We start from the raw sequence: 6,081 nt of genomic DNA on the forward strand, positions 1-6,081 counted from the left end.
AAAATTGGGAACAGATAACAGATTAAATGGTACCCCCTAAATATTGGGATTACACAACAATAAATATGTTCACAAATGTAATGCCCCAAATTTCATAATAAGGTTTAGGACCTTGATTAGGAGGCCGGGAGGGCCATAATTGATTTATTATGGTATTTTAATGATTATATGCATGTTTATGTGAATTATATTATTATATGATGGTGAATGCATGCATATGGGCTCATATTTTAATTGCAAGGGCATTTTGGTAATTTGGCCGTTGGGGGGCGTGATTGTGTAATTTCATGCATATGGGTGAATTATAATTTTACCACATTATATGTGGATTGGTTCGAGCCATTCGACATGAGACAATCATGGGAATGCAAGTTTTCGGTCTAGTCATAACGGGATTAAGTTCGGGGCTCGGGGTGGGTCTCGGAGTCACTTTGATGATTAGAACATTACCGGGAATTAAAGGGTAATGGGATATGATTTATTGGTATTTGAGAATATTGAGAATAGCGGGAATTGGAGAGCGTTAATTATAATTAACGGTATAGGTTGGAAATGACGATTTTACCCTTGGGAGTGTTTAGAAGCTGTTATTTGACCTAGGGGAAAAATAGTCTTTTCACCCCCAAGATATATATCAGCCTTTGGGGTTTAGAAGGCTGTGGAATTGTTAGAAAACAGAGCAACATCATCCTCCTCTCTCTCCTCACCCGTACACCATTTCTCTTCTTTCTCCCTTTGGAATTTTGAGAGCCAACTTGAGGTAACAAGCTAGGAAATCAAGGTTTGGGCTTAGGGACTTGATTCAGCTATTGAAGGGGATTGAAAACCAAGCTTGAGGTAAGGAAACTCAGCCATGAAAGTCTGATTATACTCTGTTTTCTTTTAAGTTTCAGCTTGTGATTTCCTGGTGGTTAGTTGGAATTAATGGAAGTTTAGTTGGTGTTTAACTTGGGTTTTGATGTGGGTGAGTTGTTGATAATGTTTTGTGGTTAAATTGGGTGTTAGGTTGAGGTTTGGGACTGGTTTGAAGGTTTGGTTTCAAGGGAAACGCAGGGGAAGAAAATCTGACTGTTGCTGGTTTGCGTAATGTGCCGCGGCCTGGCTATGGCATGCTGCGGCCTGAGTGTGCTTCTGGGCAAGTTTTTGCCTCTGTCTGAGGGTGAACCGCGACCCATCAGGGCAGATTTGGCCACAAAGAGGTTTTTGACTTGGGGATGCTAGCCTTAGGTCTCGGGGTCGATCCTACTACCCGGTTAAGTGTGAATTGATGTCCCGGAGGCTAGATATTGGTTTGGAAACCTTTGCTTTCATTTTCATTGATGGTTATGTGATGCCCCACATCACTATGGCTGCTTTCTAGAATGATGACTGGCCCTACAAACCAAGACAAGTCTTTCCAGCGTGCTTTGTCCTCACTCGCACACTTCCTAGGAAAACTTCCCAGGAGGTCACCCATCCTTAGATTACTCCAGGCCAAGCACGCTTAACCATGGAGTTCTCAAGTGATGGGCTACCGAAAAGAAGATGCACCTTTCTGATATAGGTAGTACCCATCAATCCATTTAAGCCCTCTTCAACTGTGTAGTCCCATACCTACACAGTCTTAGAATCATCACACTTGACCTTCCCCAGGCGGTGTGGGATTGCACAGCTTACCCGGTCTTTCCCCTTACGGATCACAGGATTCTGACTGTCACAACACATAATGGGCTATCCTAGGTGACTCATCAGGTCTTCGAGATCAGCAATCGGCATTGTGACTGTCAAGACTTACGGAACCGTTACGAACTTGTCACCCCAACTTCAGGCCATGCTCGAAGTAGGTAGATACTGTCAAAGCTGTTAAACCCAAGCTTGCACTTCCCAAGCTCGGACTGTCTTATCTAAAGAATCAGTAACAGATATATCCTAGTGTCGTGCCATTTCGAACTCAGAAAATATCCCGAGGTTACACATCTTCGAGGTCGTTGCTTTACTTAAGAGATTTTACGGCTAAACCATACGATGTTTTCATACATTTCGAGCTCACACTTGACGAGCCCAGTCTTCGGGGTCATAACCTCTTGTCTCAAAATCTGGGTGTAACATCATCCACATCTGGACCTACTACTAACATATCATCAACATAAATTAGTAAAATGATATAACAGGACCTATATCTTTTTAAGTAGCAACAGTGGTTGACATTACACTTCTAGAAACCTTCCTTGTGCATGAATCCGTCAAAATTTCTCTACCACTGTCTTGAGTCTTGGTTTAGGCCATACAAACTCTTCTTAAGTATGCATACCTTGTTCGATTTCCCATTTTCCGAGAAACCTTCTGGCTGGTGCATGTATATCTCCTCATCTAAATCTCCGTGAAGAAATGCAGTCTTCACATATAATTGTTCAAGATGAAGATCTTCAATGGCAACAATACTCAACATTGTTCCAATGGTATTGAGTTTCACAACAAAAGCAGAAATCTCAGTGTAGTCAACTCCTTCCTTCTGCTGGAATCCTTTGACTGCTAATTAAGCTTTGTATCTCTTAGAACCGTCATGCTCTTTTTCACCTAGTACACGCATTTTTTGTGAAGTGCCTTCTTCCCTATGGGTAACTCAGCTAGTTCCCATGTCTGGTTTGAAATCAGAGATTGTATCTCGTCTTTCATTGCATGCTCCCACTTGCTTGCATCACTAGTCTGACAAGCTTCATCATAGCATTAAGGCTCCCCTCCATCAGTGAACAACAAATCATTCATATATCTCCTATTAGGCAAATGAGGCCAAGAATACCTTCTCAGTTCAGGAGCTGGAGTAGGAGGTTGCAGTGTGTCAGATTGTTGCATACTACTTTTGTAACGACCCAAATTTGCTAATACAGCTTAGGGCCTTGATTAGCATGCCTGGAGGGCAATAAGTGAATTATGGTTATAATATGTGAATTTATGTGAATATGTGATTAGAGATGCATGTTTAGTTGAATTAAATATGCATGTGGGCCTCGTTTGGATATTAGGGGCATGTTTGTAACTTTAGCTCGTTGAGGGAATAAATGTGATAAATAAGAAAAATGCGATATACTTGTGATATATCTGTGTAGCACGATTCGAGATAGTCCTTGGGAGCTGTTAGCTAGAAAGTCACAACGGGGTTGAGAATCCGACCCGGGGCAAGTCGAGGGGTATTTCGGGTATTAGATGTTTTATGGGGTTATCGGGTTATGGAAATAAATATTTGGAGATATATTTGAGGTGAGAATGTTTAGGAGGGAATATTGGGGGAAATTTACCATTTTTCCCTCGGGGACATTTTTGGCACCCCGAGCCTTGAGGTAACCTTAAAGACCTAAGTTAAATAAAACAAAACAGAGGAAACACTTAGAAACTTGGAGAAACTGACCCAAACCTCTTCCTTCTCTCTTTCTTTCTCTAAACCATATCAAGGGGAACTTTGAGGGGATTAAGCTAGGAAAACTCAGAATTCAAGGCTGGAGCTTTGGGGAATTGAAGCTTGGAACTTAGAGGATTAGCTCAGGATTTAATTAAGCAAAGGTAAGCCTTTATCTTGATGAAGTATATTGATTTTCTGCTGATATTTCTAGAGTTTGCATGTGAGTAAAATGGAGAACTGCTCTTGATTGTTTGGGTAAGTTTTGGGATGAGTTTTGTTGGGTTTTGCAGCTAGGATCACTTTGGAAATGTTGTGATGGTTGAATGGGATTGTTGGGTTTATTATGGGATAAATTGGCTGGGTTTTCGTGGCAAAAATGGAGGATTTTTCTGGGTTCGAAGGGTCGGGCCGCGACATTGTTCCTGGTGAGCCGCAGCCCTCTGAAGCATGTTAATGGCCTGGAAGAGGGGCGGGCCACGGCATGGCCTTATGGGGCCACGACTCTTAGTGCAATTTTGATCTTTAAAGTGTGTTTAGGCTTGGGAACTCAAAGGTTAAGGCTCAGGATGGATTTTATCACCTGGATTGATAGAATTCAAGGTCCCGGAGATTAGAATTATGGCTCGAAGTTATTAAATGGATTGGAACTTGATGGATGAATATTGTAAATGCATTGTGACTAGGGTATCGGTGAGGCTCGGATTAGAGGGCTGTGCTCGGGACATCGATGCTTGAAAAGCTTGGGACATAGGTAAGAAAACTGCTGTTCCCGTAGAGCTTGTATGCAGGGCGGCCCTATATGATTGTGTTGCAGGGAGTAGCCCTTTGATTGAGTTTGTTCATGTTTAGTATTTGCTTTATTATGCTATGTATGCATATGTGTAAATGTTCGGCAAGAGTCGGGAACAGCGTAGGCCGAGATCGGCAAGGCCGCGAATGGCAAGGGGCCGGGAACGGCGTTAAGCACGTGGAGTGCAAGGCTGAGTGCGGCAAGGGGCCGAGGGCAGCATTTAGCACGTGGAGTGCGAGTTGTCAGGGCGATACCCTAAAGGATACCTGGGATATCCTCACGGTGTGGACCGCAAACCCAGGGCCTGGTAAAGCGCCTGGGACGACATGGCCGTATGCGTATAGCCTATTGATGGCTTGTTTATATGCTAAGTGTTTGATATGCATATGTTATTTGTTTGTGAGGGTTTTCTTGCTGGGCTTCGGCTAACGGGTGCTCTGTGGTGCAGGTAAGGGTAAGGGTAAGGGAAAAGTCGACCAACCATGAGTACGGAGAGTGTGAAGCGACGCTCACATGTTTGGCCTGCCTGGCTGCCACTACGACCAGGGGTATTTTGGGAGATGATTGTACTAAACTTAGATTTTCTCGTCTAGTCGACCCTACTTGTATTTATTGGTTGTAAGCATTTCTAAACAGTGTTTTGGGATCCCAAATGTTAAACACTTTATAATTTTCAGTAAATGGAATTATTTTCAAAGCTTATGAATCTGTTTATGGTTTAATTACACGTTTGTCTTAAAACCTCGATTAGCGAGTTAAATACACGTTTTAAACTCACTTAGTAACGACTCTAAGGAAGTAGGGCATTATAACTTGGTATCAGAGCGAGCCAAGGTTTATGGTTTCTGGAGATTGACCGAACATGTACGCTCGCTGTCACTGACAAGCTCGACTCAGGGTTGGTTGGTATGATTGACTAATATGCTTGAATATGTGCTTGAATGTCCTGCTTGCCAATCATCTAGACCCCGCAGCAGTAGGGCCGAGGATGATAACTAGGGTCAGGACCCTCCACCTGCCCCACAGAATTGGCAAGATATGTTTGTCGAAATGGAAGAAAGACTGCAATGAACAGAGGAGGAACTTCGATAGTTGAGGTAGGAGGCCCCTCCACAGGTCACTGGGTTGCCAGTTCAGCACGTTGTGGCGCCAGTGCCAGTTCAACCTGTTGTGGAGAACAGGTGGGAACCTTTATACGAGAGGTTCAGGAAGCAGCATCCTCCCACGTTTGAGGGTGGATCAGACCCACTGTGGGCAGATCAGTGGATGAATATGATTTCCTCAATTCTGGATTTTATGAGGGTTGAGGGGAATGAGAGGGTAGCTTGTGCTAGCTACATGTTCAGAGAGGATGCCCGTATCTAGTGGGATGTAGTAGTTCAGAGAAGGAATGTGTCTATTATGACTTGGGAAGAGTTCAGAAATATCTTCAACGAGAAATACTACAGTGTAGCAGTTCGAGCTGCAAAGGTTGACGAGTTCATCAACCTAACTCAGAACCGGTTGACAGTTACTGAGTATTCTCTGAGATTTGATCAGTCGGCAAAGTTTGCGCTAGATTTAGTGCCGAATGATGCGGCAAGAAGAGATAGATTTATACGGGGATTGAACGTTATGATCACCCATGATGTAAAGATCACCTTGGATCCAGAGACTACTACCTATGCTCAGGTTGTGGACAAGGCCCTTACGACTGAGAGGGCCAACGATCAGATTTGGAAGGAAAGCGCTGTTAGGCGCGATGCTAGGAGGACAGTGACTCCTTTTATTGGATCCAGTCGGGGTAGTGGCTCCAGTGAGCAGAAGAGGACGGTCCCAGATTCCTTTGTTCTTCCCAGTTCAGATAGGAGGGCATGGGGTGGTTCTACTGGCTGTCAGGGCGGAAGTGACAACTGGAGGAGTTTTCCAATGTGTC

This window comes from Humulus lupulus, chromosome 3 (assembly GCF_963169125.1).
Source record: "Humulus lupulus chromosome 3, drHumLupu1.1, whole genome shotgun sequence".
NCBI classification, from domain to species: Eukaryota; Viridiplantae; Streptophyta; class Magnoliopsida; order Rosales; family Cannabaceae; genus Humulus; species Humulus lupulus.